Source organism: Gossypium hirsutum, chromosome A03 (genome assembly GCF_007990345.1).
Source record: "Gossypium hirsutum isolate 1008001.06 chromosome A03, Gossypium_hirsutum_v2.1, whole genome shotgun sequence".
NCBI classification, from domain to species: domain Eukaryota; kingdom Viridiplantae; phylum Streptophyta; class Magnoliopsida; order Malvales; family Malvaceae; genus Gossypium; species Gossypium hirsutum.
This window is the reverse complement of record NC_053426.1, coordinates 52,410,765-52,426,571: the sequence shown is the minus strand read 5'-3', so window position 1 is coordinate 52,426,571 and position 15,807 is coordinate 52,410,765. Positions and strand designations below refer to the sequence as shown.

The window sequence follows — 15,807 nt, the reverse complement described above, 5'->3', positions numbered from 1 at the left end:
CTAGCTCCTAGATCAGCTAATGCATGATTAACATCTAAACTACCAATTAAGCAAGGAATAGTAAAGCTCCCTGGGTCTTTTAGTTTGTTGGGTAGTTTATTTTGGAGAATGGCCGAGCAAACTGTGTTTAGCTCCACATGCGACGCCTCATCGAACTTCTTCTTATTTTCTAAAAGCTCTTTTAAGAATTTCATTGTGTTTGGCATCTGCGATAGAGCTTCAATAAACGGTAAGTTAATATGTAATTGTTTTTAAGAGTTTAAGGAATTTACCAATTTGTTCATCTGAATGGTCTTTCCTTGTCGCGTTGGGGTATGGGACACGAGGTTTATATTCTTCATTCACCATTTTGTTATGACTTACCTCACTTTTCCCTTTGCTCACCACAGTTTCTTGCATCAATTCTGGCTCAGGCGCAATGAATCCTTCCTTATCTTGAGTACTAATTGCGTTGAGGTGTTCCCTTGGGTTAGGTTCAGTATTACTTGGTAAGCTATCTTATGGTCACTCGGAGATTAGTTTGGATAGCTAGCCTATCTGTGTTTCGAGTCCTTGGATCGATGCTTATTGATTTTTAAGTGCTGTCTCGGTATTTTGGAAATGGGTTTCTGACACCGAGATGAATTTAGAGAGCATCTTCTCAAGGTTCGGTTTCTTCTCTTGTTGATAAGGTGGCTGTTGAAAACCCTGAGGATTTTGTGGCTTTTGATTCCCTTTACCACCCCAGGAGAAATTTGGGTTGTTCCTCCAACCTGCATTATAAGTATTACTGTATGGGTTATTTTGAGATCTAAAGTTATTGTTACCCATATAGTTGACTTGTTCCTCTTCGGTTGTAGGATTGAAGGATTGATATTTTGTATGCACACCTCCTCCACTTGAGTCACATCTCATTACTAGATATACCTGCGTAGAATCAAGTAAACCATCAATCTTCTTATTGAGAACTTCTACCTGATTTGACAGTATAGTAACTGAGTCAATGTTATAAACGTCTGCTATTTTTGTTGGCTTAGTCCTCATGACTTGCCACTGATAGTTATTTAGTGACATTTCTTCAATAAATTCATAAGCCTCTTCAGGTGTTTTGTTGTTGATGGTTCCTCCAGCAGCTGCGTCAATCATCTGTCTTGTCGAGGGATTCACACCATTGTAGAACGTTTGAACTTGCAGCCATAGAGGTAACCCATGGTGAGGGCACCTTCGCAATATATCCTTGTATCTCTCCCATGCATCGTAAAGTGTTTCTAAGTCCATCTGCACAAAAGAAAAGATATCATTACGTAACTTAGCCGTTTTAGTCGGTGGAAAATATTTTAGTAAAAAATTTTCGGTTATTTGTTCCCAAGTAGTGATAGACCCTCGTGGTAACGAGTTCAACCACTATTTAGCTTTGTTTCTCAGTGAAAAAGGGAATAACCGAAGGCGAATGGCATCATCAGAAACGCCATTAATTTTGAAAGTGTCGCAAAATTCCAGAAAATTCGTCAAGTGAGTGTTGGGATCCTCATCCTACAAACCATCAAACTGAACAAACTGCTGTATCATTTGAATTGTGTTAGGTTTCAGTTCAAAATTATTCACAGCAATAGTAGGCCTAACTATACTTGACTCAGTTCCTGTTAAAGATGGTTTAGCATAGTTATACATAGTACATGGAGCAGGATTTTGATTAGCCGTAATTGCAGAAGGTAGCTAATTGCCTTGGTTTTCAGCCATCTCTTCGGTTGGGGGTTGAGTATCATCTTCTTGCTCATTCTCTGTGTATCTTAAGCTTTGCCTTATTTCTCTTTGGTTTCTACGAACTGTGCGATCGAGTTTGTCGTCAAAAAGTAATGGTCCCGACGAGTTTCTTCTAGTCATAAACTATAAAACCTTGCCAAGAGAAAGAAAAAGTAAATTAAATAGTAATAATAATAATAAAATTAAATTAAATTTCAAGAAAAATAAATGGCTAAAGTAATAAAAATTTAGCGTTCCTAATATCTTAGTTCCCCAGCAACGGCGCCAAAAACTTGATCGCGTGGTTTCGTGATAGGTTTTAAAAATTTATAATTACTCATTCTTGAACTAACTATTATCGCGATGTAGACAAGTGTACCTATCGAATAGTAGTATAGTTTTAGCAAGATTGGATTGTCGAACCCAAAGGAACTAAAAGTACTAGTAATGACTGTCTTTTTATTATCTAGCCTAAAAATAATGGGGTTTTGTTTTAATTAACTAATTATCTAAACTAAGAACGCACAGAGAAAAGAATTGGGGAATTGCTTTTAAGAAAATCGATTCAATGAAGACAATACCTAAGGAAAAATCCACCTAGACTTTACTTGTTATTCCGGCTCCGAATCGGACGATTTATTCATTCAACTTGTTCCGTAGAGATCCCTAAGTTATGTTATTATCCCTATTCAAGACTAATAACGTCTAATCCCTAAATTGAATAACTGAGACTTTTCTCTAATTAACACTCTAGGGTTGCATTAACTCAATCTATGGATCCCCTTATTAGGTTTCACCCTAATCCGGCAAAATCTTGTCACCCTATGTCTAGGTGCGCAATCAACTCCGCTTAATTATGAAAAAAGTACTCTTAGACAGGGTCTATTCCTCCCCTGAATAAGAGCATGTCTTGAATCAGTATCCTGGGATGTCAAAACAAGAATTAAGAACACATAATTGAACAAGTTAAATATTTATCATACGATTTAGAAAATAATAACAAGATTCGTCTTAGGTTTCATTCCCCTTAGGTATTAAGGGGTTTTAGTTCATAACTAAATAAGAAAAAATCTCTGAAGAATAAAGAATACAAAACATAAAGAAAACCCAAAACTCCTGAAAGGAAATTAAGGAGAGATCTTCAGTCTTGATGATGAATCTAGCTTCTGAGATGGATCAATCGGCTTTCTTGGAGTAATTCCTTACTCCCTATTCTCTGCCTCATTTTTCCTCCTTCTCTAGGGTGTATTTATAGGCTTTGGAATGTTTAAAAACCCTCAAAATTGGCCTTTTTCGATTGGACTCAACTTGGGCTCAGTAGAGACACGCCCGTGTAACACGCCCGTGTTCAATTACTTCAGGCCGTGTTCGAGCCTACCAAATTGACACGGCCATGTGGTCTGCTCGTGTGAGGAGGTCCAAGCCGTGTTGATTTCATACTTTGGCCCATTTTCTCCATTTTTGGCCCGTTTCTCATTCCTTTCGCTCTCCTATGCTCTCCTAAGTATAAAACATGAAATTTAAGCATTAGGAGCATCGAATTCACCAATTCTAATGGGAAATCATCCATAAAATGCATTACACATGGGGTAAAAATATGTATAATTTACAGTTTATCAACTATCGACAACTCAACAAGGTTACGATAAAGAACAAGTATCATTTTCCGAGAATTTAAATTTGTTTAATCAGTTAAAAGGGGCAATAATGTTTTTGAAGATTGATTTGAGATCAGGTTATTATCAGTTAAGAGTTAAAGACTCAAATGTGCCAAAAATTGCATTTAGAATGAAGTACGAACATTATGAATTCCTTGTTATGCCTTTTGGACTAACTAATGCTCCTGTCATTTTTATGGATTTGATGAATCGGATCTTTAAACCATATTTAGACAGATTTGTTGTTGTGTTCATTGACAACATTCTGATCTATTTTCGAGATGAGTCTGAGCATGCCGAGCATTTGAGGATTGTCTTGCAAACTTTGAGAGTCAAGCACTATTTACTAAGTTCAGCAAATATGAGTTTTGGCTTAGAGAAGTTAGATTTTTGGGGCACATTGTTTTAGCGAAAGGTATAAGAGTTGATTCGAGTATGATTTCGACAGTTTTTGATTGGAAACCACTGAGAAATGTATCTGAAGTTAGAAGCTTTTTGGGGTTAGCTGGCTACTATTGATGTTTTGTAAAATGTTCTCGATGATTGCTACACCAATGACCAGATTGCTACAAAAAGATGTAAAATTTAAGTGGTCTAAAAAATGTCAACAGAGTTTTGAGCAGTTGAAAGCATTGCTAATCGAAGCACCAGTTTTGGTTCAACCTGATTCGGGTTAAGAGTTTGTGATTTATCGTGGCGCATTATTGAATGGTTTAGGTTACGTGTTGATGCAAGAGGGGAAAGTGACAGCTTATGACTCTAGATAGTTGAAGGTACATGAAAAGAACTATCCGATACACGATTTAGGGTTAGTTGCTATTATTTTCGCATTGAAAATTTAGATTCATCATTTGTACGGTGAAAAATGCCACATCTTCACTGATCATGAAAGCTTAAATATATTATGACTCAGAATGATTTGAATTTGCAACAACAGAGATGGCTCGAGCTACTAAAAGACTATGAATTAGTAATCGATTATCATCTGGGAAAAGAAAATGTGGTCGTAAATGCTTTCAGTAGAAAATCTCTATCTGCTTTAAGAGTGATGAATAAGAGACTGACTTTTTCTAATTATGGTTCGATATTAGCTGAATTAAAAGCTAAACCGATTTTTCTTCAGCAAATTTGTGAAGCTCAAAAGTGTGATACCAAGGTGCAAGCCAAAGGACTGCAATGTGAGTCGATTAGTGATTTAGATTATTAGATTGGAGCCGATGATTTTTTGATGTTCTGAAACAAAATTTGTGTACCAAAGAATTTAAAACTCATTTAGAAAATTTTGCACAAAGCACACAGTGGTTGTTTATCTGTTCACCTGGGAAGTACTAAAATGTATAATGATTTGAAACAACTATATTGGTGGTTGGGAATGAAACCAGACATTTCTGAATTTGTATCAATTGTTTGATTTGTCAACAAGTTAAAGCTAAAAATCAAGTACCTTCTGGACTATGGATAGAGTGACTATGAATTTCGTATCTGGTTTGCCTTTGTCTTCGAAAAAGGAAGATGTTGTTTGGGTTATCGTTGATCAACTGACGAAATCGATACATTTCGTTCTAGTACACACAAATTATTCACTTGATAGATTAGTTGAATTGTACATTGCTGAGATTGTTAGTTTGCATGGGGTGCCAGTTTCGATTATTTTGGATAGAGATTCGATATTTATATCGCTATTTTGGAATAAATTGCAAGAAGCTCTAGGTATGAAGTTAAAATTTAATACTGCATTTCATCCGCAAACTGACGGTCAGTCTGAAAGAGTAATTTCGATTCTAGAAGATATGCTCTGATATTGTGTTTTAGAGTTCGAAGGCAATTGGGAGAAACATTTGCCATTGGTTGCCTTCGCATATAACAAAAACTTTCAATCGATTATTAAAATGGAATCATATGAAGCTTTGTATGGTCATAAATGCCGAACTCCATTGTACTGGAAAAAATTGAGTGAGAAAAAGATTCACGGGGTTGGTTTGATCCGAGAAACTGAAGAAGAAATGAAAGTAATTTGCAATTGTTTATTATCAATTTATAACATAAATAAACTAGGACAATTACTTTGATTAAACTCAACTTATTATCAACATGCTTAATAACATTCGGAAAAACAATCCATGGCAATTTTTTCATGAGTTTAGAAACCAAATTAGGTCCTTTCGGAATCCTTTACTTAGTAAATGCACATTTTACTGATCCTTATTTACTAAGGGTTTCTTAGTGTTCATGTATTCACATATTTCATTAATTTATTAAACAGTTATTTAGTTTTAACAACAAATTTAAGTAAAAATGTGATAAATTACATAGGAAAAATCCTATATATTTTTTATTTTACACACCCCCAAACTTAAATTATTGCTTATCCCAAGTAATGTTTTTGCACAACAAAAGGTCTTGCTAAGGCAAACTTGCTAACGTGTAAGCAACATCAATCTTTGTCCCATAATCATGCATTAATAATGTCATGTTCATAGATCTTATTTATTAACAAGTAATTCATATGTAAACATTTTTGGAGTTTTATACTAAGTTTCAAAATATGCCAACATGAATCATTATATGTATGTCATAGCTACAAATAACATTCTTCATTCAACATAATTTCTTATCAATCAAGCAAACAATCGTAAGGGTTATTTATGATCTTCATATGTTGAACTTAGCACTTCCTCTCCAGTAATGTAGCTGACATAATCATCAAATTAATATGTCTTTTATAAGGTTGTAATGGGGCTCGGTTAAAGGTAGGGATTTTAAGAGATAAGACATTTCAGTTTCAAAATCTTAACCTTTAACTTTGTCTTGGATTTCTCAAAAAATAACCTTTTTCTTTAAGTGAACCTTTGGAACACCCTCAAATTTATTTTGAGCTCAAGCTCATACATTTTTCCTTTTTGGAGACTGAGCAAACTTTTCTTCGCTCTTCCTTCATCTCTTTTTTTTTCAAGCATGAGCACATGCATCTTTTTTGAAAATTTCCTCAAATGTTGATTACCAAGACAACTTTAGTTAAGATGGCTGCACAAAATTAGGATAACTTAAAAAGATAGTAATGTAGCTTATAATGTAGGTTCATTGCAATAAACAAACCTTTAAGCTCAAAATTACAGTTTCAAGGGTCTAATATCATAGGTTGGCTTGAAAAGGCTCAAACAATCTAAAGAAATAGTGCCTATATCATTTTAGATTTTTATGTCCCATAAGATTTAGCCTCTAGAAAGTTACTAAGTCAATTCTAAAGATGTAAACCTTCATGCATGTCTAATCTAAAGAGAAACTAAGTTTTCATGGCAAACATTTCTAAGGCTAAGATCATACAAGCATTCCATTCTTCATGATAACATACTGTCAGTCAGATAGAATCATCATTCATACTTGCATACAAACTATCTTGTGAACAAAAAATATCTCTAAACATTCATTTATTAAAACATACTTATGAAAGAAATGATTGGAACATTCTTGAAAAAATTAAAATTTGAGCAATTTATTTGCCTTACCCCCTTTAAAAAGAAGCAATGTCCTCATTGCAAGAACAAAGTAATGAATGAAAACTAAACACTAGGTAAGGTTGTAAAGAAAGAGAGGTGAGCCATTAAGACTGCTTAAATCCCAAGTCTTTCTTGACAGCCCAATCCTAGACATGTTCATACCCATTACCACATCACTTAGTCTTTTTCTCTCTAAAGAAGTGTTAAGTTTATCCATGCTTGTTATTTTTTATTGTGTAGAAATTAAATACTAATTACGAAAGAAATAAATTCCTAAATAATTAAATGAATAACAAGACAAGAATCCCCTCTTTTATTTTTCTGACTCATTCCCCTTATCTTTTTCAGCTCCATCTCTGCTTCCATAGTCAGTATCTTCCGTCCATTTCTCAAAGATAGCATCTGGGAATTTAGGAACAAAAGTATTAGAGATACTATTAAAAGTATTTTGAATTGTGTCATCTCTAATTTTTTTCCAATTTCCAGTAAGTTTGTTGTTGATTGTGCATAAACTTGCACTTATCCATCATAATTGAAAACTCTGATTTCTTTGACGCACTTGCAGAAGTCGGCATTGGAGTTGTAGATTTAGGTTCAACACTTAGCTTGACTATTTCTTTTTCTGGCTCAACCTCTGGTTTAGGGGTTGCAGATCCTTTAACTGGTTTAGGACTATTCAATTCCTTATCAAATTCTTCTTCTTCAGTGCTTGTAACTAAATTAGCTTCAGTTTCAATTTCATTTGTTGACTCCTCGATATCCAGCTCAATTGGCTCTTCTTGCTGACCTTGATTCAGCTCATGCACCTTCTCTGCTAACTTTAAAGATCATGATTTGTAATGCACCCTTGAACATTTTGCCCCTTCAAAATTTGCTTGTGCTTTAACATGGGCCCTTAAGCAAAGTGAAGTGATTAATGATGGGAAATAACCACTTCCTATCTTATTTTTAGCACAATCATAAATCTCCTTGAGAATAATTTTCCCAATATTAATGGACTTTTCTGTCAAGATTACATATAACAAAAGCATCTGTTCCATCGAGATGGTGGAACTATGTGAGATAGGCATAAAACTGTAGCGAATGAAATAAAACCATACCTTTGCTACTTGTTGTAGGTATTCCTTTCGGCAAGAACGGCTCCCAAACTTTCTTATAATTCATTGGGATCCCGGATTTATCACAACATCAAGCACTTGTTGAAGAAAATCCTAATTGATATTTGTAACACCCTGAATTTGGGCCTAGAAGTTTTGGGCCTTGAGATGGGAGCGGTTGAAGGCAGCTTATAATATTCTGTTGTGCATGAAAATTTCGTAGTTGAAGGCTTGTTTTAGTGGTTAAGTGTGCTGAGAAGTGTTGGAGACGTCCTTGGTTCAAACCTAGACTCTAGCAAAAATTTTGGTTTAAAGTGAATCAAAACCTGGTTGTAGTAGGTAGGCCTTAAGAATATTGTTGGAGAAATTGTGACACAAAAAGCCTTGTGGCTTAGTGGCAAGTAACGTGTGGAGCATTTAAGGGGAGGCATGGGTTCGAATCCTATGGCAAGCAAAGAGCATTTATTTTGCTAACAGGGGACGGCAAGAGTTGGTGTTGAATTTAAACTCTGATGATGGAAGGATCCCACATCGGGAAGCTAACATAAGAGTGGATGCGAAGCTGGCTTTAAATAGAGAGAACCATGAGGAGAGTAAGGTACCTTTCTTGGCTGATCCCTTTCACTTTATGGCGTGCTCGTTTGGGTTGGGCGTCGGCTAAGAGTGCTCGGAGCGTGGATTAACTCTAGTCTCCAATTAGGTGTGTATTTCTCACTACTCTAGCTGTAGGATGGCTACTTCGGGCCGCGATGGGCCGAAAGGGGCCATGTGGGCCCAATGGGCTTAGGGGCCCAATTAGATAAGTTGTTTGATTGTGTAGTATTGGACTAGGCTAGGTGAATCTCATATTTGTGGCTAGATTTGGGCTAAAAGGGCCACACGAGCGTGTGGGCCCATTTGGGCTGAGAAAGGGCTTTAGGCCCATTCGTATTGTTATCCCTATTTAGAATACTTTAGTTTACCAAATTACCAATATACCCCTGGTTTGTAAAATTACAAAAATACCTTTGGTTTACAAAATTACCAAAATACCCCTGGTTTGTAAAATTACTAAAATACCCTTGGTTTACAAAATTACCAAAATACCCCTATTTTGTAAAATTACTAAAATACCCTTGGTTTACATAATTACCAAAATACCCTTGGTTTGTAAAATTACCAAAATACCCATGGTTTGTAAAATTATCAAAATACCTCTGGTTTGTAAAATTACCAAAATACCCCTGATTTATGAAATTACAGAAATACCCTCGACCTAAAAAATTATTAAAATACCATCGACTTGTAAAATTACCAAAGTACCCCTGATTTACAGAATTATCGTTTTACCCTCGATTTACAAAATTACCGAAATACCCCTATAGGGTAGAAATACCAAAATACCCCTGTAGGGTAGAATTACCGAAATACCCCTGTAGGGTAGAATTATTGCAATACAACTGTAGGGTAGAATTACCGAAATACCCCTGTAGGGTAGAATTACTAAAATACCCCTGTAGGGTGGAATTACCAAGATACCTTGTGGGGTAAAATTGCCATTTTGCCCCTAAGGTGTTAAATGACTATTTTGCCCTTGTGGCCAAGTGACTAACTTGGACTGTGTGGTTGACGAATTTGATTGTGAATATATGTTGGTATATGAATGACTTGACTGTGATTGTTTGATTCAAATATGGGCATGACATTCTTCATACATGACATATTGCATGGGTTGGGATTTTGTACGGAGGAAGATCTGATCTGTTAAGATCGCATGGTTGCTTGACGACTGTGGATCCACCGAAGGCTTAAGAGCCGTATATTCATACTAATTTGATAAGGTCGCATGGGTCGCCCAAGACGACTGTGGACAGATCTATAGCTGAGTGCCGATCATATTTACCCGAGGCTGTGTGCCAACTATATTACCGTCGCTGATGGCGATGTGCCTAACATGATATAGCTACCAATGGCTTAAAGCCTTCTGATTATGGCTTTGTGTCAACCTACATATGGCTCTGTGCCAACCTGATTATGGCCGTGTGCCAAACGTATTTGCCTAAGGCTATGTGCCAATATATGGTTATTGACGACTTGGTGTCGATCACATTTACATAGGGCTGTGTGCCGGTTATGTTACTCTAGTTGATGGCTATGTGCCTAACATAATGCAGTTATCGATGGCTTTGTGCCACGTATTCTGTTAAGTGGCTTTGCCACATTATCTGTTTCTGGTGGCTATGCCACAAATATCTGTTTTGGTGGCTCTGCCACAATATCTGTATCTAGTGACTTTGTCACAATATCTGATAACTGAGCAGCAATGCTGCAACTGTGGAGTGTAGGGCTGGGTGGGTTGAGCTATTCCCCACTTGGAGTGTAGGGCTGGTACGGGTGGAGTGTAGCGGTTGGTTATAGGCTGGATTGGGTTGGGATTGCATTCACATTCTGATTTTTGATTCTGTTACCTGATACTGATTCTGATTTTGATTCGGTTACCTGATACTGATTCTAATTCTGATTCTGTCACCTAATTCTGATTCTGATTCTGATTCTAGTTCTGATAATGTTTCTTATTCTGTAATGGGTTAAAGCTCATCTGGTACTGTCTGTTATAATGGGCTAAGGCCCAATTGGTATTGAAACTGTAAGTAAGGCTGAGGCCAGACTTTTAATTCTTTTATATGACTGACTGTTCCTTTTATAGTAGGGGATTTCACACTGAGTTTTCGTAAACTCACCCTGTTTATTAACCTTTCAGGTAATTTCCAGCCTTAGACGGATCGGGGCTGCGAGGGGCTCGGAGGAAGCCACACACACTGTTTATGTTACAATTTTGATTATTACTTTTAAATGTTTTTATGTGGGTTGTAGTAAAGCCGTTCTAAATTTCTGGATTTCAAATTTATAATTTTATTTATTGCTCTTATAATTGCTAGTATTAGAACACGGTTTTCCAAAGCAACTACTGTTGTTCAAAACATCACGTAACCGCAATTGTTTTTAAATTAAGCTTCCGCAACTGCCAGGATTTTTACAAAGTTGTTAAGAATGTTATTCAGCTTAGGTTTTCTAACAAGGTTTTAAAAGGGTATAAGTTTTTAATTATTCAGAAGGGTTTTTAATGAAAACATGGTTTTCAAAAAACACTTCAATGTGGCACGCCAGATTCGAGCCAAACTTCCAGGCCGTGTTTGGGGTGTTACAATATTGTTCATTATATGGTAGTACTCATCTTCTTCAACACCAGGTAAGTTAAACAAATCATTGATGGATTTAGAACTAAGAGGTACCTTTTTCTTTTGAACGATGACCTCAGTAGCATCTTACATAGCTAAACTAGCATAGAATTCTTGAACATGTTCATCATCGGGAAGTGAAGGTGTAATATCCCGAATTAGGGCCTAGTCAGAATAGTGGTTTCAAGACCAAAAATTTAAAATAGAAATAAATTTTTTTATGATTGTTTGATGATCTATGATATTTATATGCTTGTGTAAAAATTTCGTGAAAAAATTTTATGCCTAAAGTGCCTAATTTGACTTTAGGAGCTAAATTGGATAAATCGTAAAACTTATGTTTTAGAAGCTTTTAGCATGAAATTGAATTGGACTAGTAATTAGAGGTCCTTAAATAGTAATTTGACCAAGTTCTAAAAATTTGGACAAAAATGGGCTTGGATAGGTAAAATTTGAAAGAATAACTAAAAGGGTATTTTTGTCATTTGGTAATTAAAAGATTAAAATGGGAAAAATCAAGAAAAAACCTTGTCCATCTTCCTCAAGCATGGCCGAAACTTTCATGGAACACCATGGCTAAGGTTTTGTCACTTCCAAGCTCAATAGTAAGTCTATTCAAGCCCCTTTTTTATGTTCTTTGCATTTTTGAAGTCCTTGTAACATGATATAATCATTTCTAGCCATATTTTGAAGTAGGGTTTATGACCCATGCATGATAGGTTAGTATTTTGATGTTTAATGGAAGAATATGAAAGATTGATGTGTGTTTAATATCTTTTACTAAGTGATTTTGCATGAAAATGCTTACAAAGGACCAAATTGTAAAAGTTGTAAAATAGGCAGTAGATTTGTGAAATAAAAGAGAAATTTGGACTGCTATAAGTGTAAAAATGGTTTGATTAGGCTTGGGTAACAAAGAAAATGTACACATTTCATTTTACGAGCCTAGAGGCTAAACTGCAATTATGAGAAAGTTTAGGGCAAAATTGTAAATTTTCCAAATTGTAAGTTTTGGACCGATTTGAATAATGCGAGTGTTAAATAAGTTATATTTGATCTGTTAGATCAAGGAAAATGAAATTCGGGTTTAGATCGGGAAAGATCGAGGTTATGGACTGAAATAGAATAAATAGCTGTTCTTGGATTCGAGGTAAGTTCGTGTGATAATAATAACGAAATGTTATGTTTGAATTGTAATGCTCATTTATTACTACAAAAACCTTGTGATTGGTTATACGGATGTGTTCAACGAGGATTCGACAAGTAAGTTCTTACAAAAATGTTATCGTTGTTTATGATTAAAACCTAAATTGGTGTGTTAATTCGATTGTGTTGAATTATATGTTTATGATGTTATGTACGTGATAGTGGCATATATCATGAAATATTTAATAATCCAAATATCATTTATGTGTTATGTAATTATTGATCATGTATATATTGGAAAGTTGATGGAACATGGTGTTTTGTTGAATTGTGTAAATTATGAAAAGGTATAATGAAATGAAAACTTATGCTGTGATGAGTTTTATGAGCTGTAAAAGCTACCCTTCGAGCAAGTTTGATAGTGACATGATAAGTTAGAAAATCCCATTTGAACCTTAGGAATAGTTTCAGATACAAGTGACATGTCACTAGAAAATATGTGATCTGAGCTCATGAGTTGTGATCTGAGCTCATGAGTTGTGGTCTGAGTTCATGATATAGGTGACACATGTTATGGCATTCCGGACGCTGGTCTTGTATGTTCTACTGGTGGCTGGGTAGTCTGGCATATGTTGTGGATACTTATCAGCTTGTGTGAGCAGCCCGTGTAGTTATGTTTTGACTGTTAGCTTGTGTGAGTAGGCCATGAGTAATGAGATCCATGTAAGACCATGTTTGGGACATGGAATTCGCATGGATATGTGAGATCCCATGTAGGACCATGTCTGGGACATGGCATTGGCATCGGTATGTGATCCCATGTAAGACCATATTTGGGATATGGCCTTGGCATCTTATTACATGTATGAGAATTCTCGAGTATCCTGTAGTATTGCAAGTGTCCAACGGGTAGTCCAAAGAGAAGTTCAATGAGTAATCCAAAGATTATGCAAAGAAATGACAAGGTATGATCATGTTGTACAGGTACGTACTCGAAAGTCTTGAGCAATGAGCTTAATATGTGATGAACATATGGTAATGTTGCACATGAGAAGGTTATGATTATGAGACCTTGATGAGATGCGAATGAAAGAATTATGATTATAGGATTTTTTGTACACTATGATAATGATATGATTGCATTATGTCTAAGATACATGATGACCTTGTGGTGAATTATGTTTGAATGAATGATGAACATGAGGTATGATGCAAATTATGTGTTCATAAGCTACAACATGGGAAGGAAAATGTGTGATAAGAGTTTTGAATGGAAAGTATGTAGATATACCTATAAGATGCTTGTGATATAGGTTATGTTGTGATTACAATATTGATTTAAGTAAAGAAATGGCATGGAATGCTTATTATTTTCATACAGGCTTACTAAGCTTTAAACCTTACTCCCTCATTTCTCTTTCTTTTAGTGTTTTCAGGTTGGCTCGGGGTTAGGGATCATCGGAGGTAGCATCCCACTATCAAGCTATCACCTTTGAGGTATTGATAAACCTTAAGTGTCTTTGTAACACCCCATATGTTGGATCACCAGTGCCTCCAACGCGCAGCAGAAAAATAAAATAATTAAAGATAATCCGGCGATCCAAACCATGGATCCATGTGTAAGGAACGTATCAGGGTGATAAAAGGTTTCGAAATTACCAAAACTTCAATCTGAGTAGACAGCAACACCTAGGCAACGGGAATCTTGAACCACTATCGAACCAAGCCGCAACCTTTTCGATGTCGGCCTCTATGTAGTCCACCCAGTTGACAATGAACGGTAGAAAAATCTCAGAAACTATTTCAGTGATTTTTATACTTGACAGCTGCTAGACCCTTTAGCATAGTTTCAGGCTTATTTATATATTATTTCTTTAGGGTTTTTACCCTTGCCATATATAACACCCTTTTAATTGGTATATCTTTTTTTAATGAATATTAATTCATTAAAATTAATCTGAACATAATAGTCATCATTAAAATAAATATAATAATGTTTAACCAAAAATTATAATTACATTAATTATAATAAAGATTTCGGTAGACTATATTTATTTAAACTTATATAGAAACCAAATTCATATACTAATGAAATTATGTTCTGATTATGTGTATAACATCCTTGTACGTATAGTATGTTCAACAATTTGATTGCCCAATTAAATTAATTCTATAATTAATTTAATTCATCTGACAATCAGAATACAATACCAACTATGTTTTACTCCGTTCATTTCAACCATAGGGTGTGACCCTATAGGTTCTTGTAACGTTAGCAGTAATATTAGAACGATTCTAATGTTACAAACAATGAGTGGCATCTAGCAATGCATCATTGCTACCTAAATTACGAGAAGTCATGATTCGACATAACCTTTTGTGATTAACCTTTCATGCATTAATCCTTAAGTCCTATATCTTTGGAATGGACACAAGTCATGGAATAGTCACACTTGCATAGTCCATCCCATGTTTCTTGATACCTTAAGTGAACTATGATATACAAATAAGTATGACATCTCATATCAACTTATTTGAGCATGGCCATGCATTTCTAGTCTCACTCAATCAAGTGGCCTAAGATATTATTCCCATTATGTAGGAGGGACTTATCCTATATTGATCAACCATATCCCTCTACATAGATTGTGGTATATCCAACATCAGTCTTTATAGAATAACCAGTTACGATGTTCGTTTGACTATATCAAAGAATACAACTCATGATGTTGGGATAATGATGATCTCAAGTATGAGGATCATATACATATTAATCACTATGAGTAATGTTGTGACAATTACATAATAATCCAAGAAACATACTCATAGCAGGTCAGTCCAATATGTTGTTCTCTAACACACATATTCATGCATTGATTTTGACACTCCATAACAATGACAACTCTTTATCATCAATCAACTACATGTTAGTCTTAATGCATTATTGTTGTCCTAGCCAACAATAATACTTGACTAAGGATCTTTTAAGAATAATCATATTATTCTCAGGACATTATTATAAAACAGTTTATTTATGTACACAGAAAAGAAACTTAAATAATAATGGCAACGCCTTATATCAATAAACATGATAAATCAAGTATGTTATTACAACCATCTTGTGATTGATCTTTGGGCATACTCTTACAATCTCCCACTGGCACTAAGACCAATCACTCATATATCTAATACCGAGTGAGTTAGTGTGACGATCATGCTTCTGCTTTTTCAGAGGCTTGGTCAGGGGATCAGCAATATTATCATCTGTAGGTACTCTGCATATCTCTACATCCCCTCGATCAATAATCTCTCGAATAAGATCGTAGTGCCTAAGTATATGTTTGGATCGTTGGTGAGATCTGGGTTCTTTTGCTTGTGCAATGGCTCTATTGTTATCACATCGGAGTTCTATAGCATCTGATATGCTAGGCACAACCCCTAGTTTAGTAATGAACTTCTTGATCCAACG

At 35.4% G+C, this 15,807-nt stretch overlaps 1 non-coding gene across 1 annotated transcript; it reads left to right on the top strand.

Moving 5' to 3' along the window:
- Window positions 1-1,183: 1,183 nt before the first annotated feature.
- Window positions 1,184-1,290, top strand: LOC121225258 (small nucleolar RNA R71). Its single transcript, XR_005923151.1, has one exon. It is a non-coding gene; the product is annotated as a small nucleolar RNA R71 (small nucleolar RNA).
- The last annotated feature ends 14,517 nt before the right edge of the window (window positions 1,291-15,807 follow it).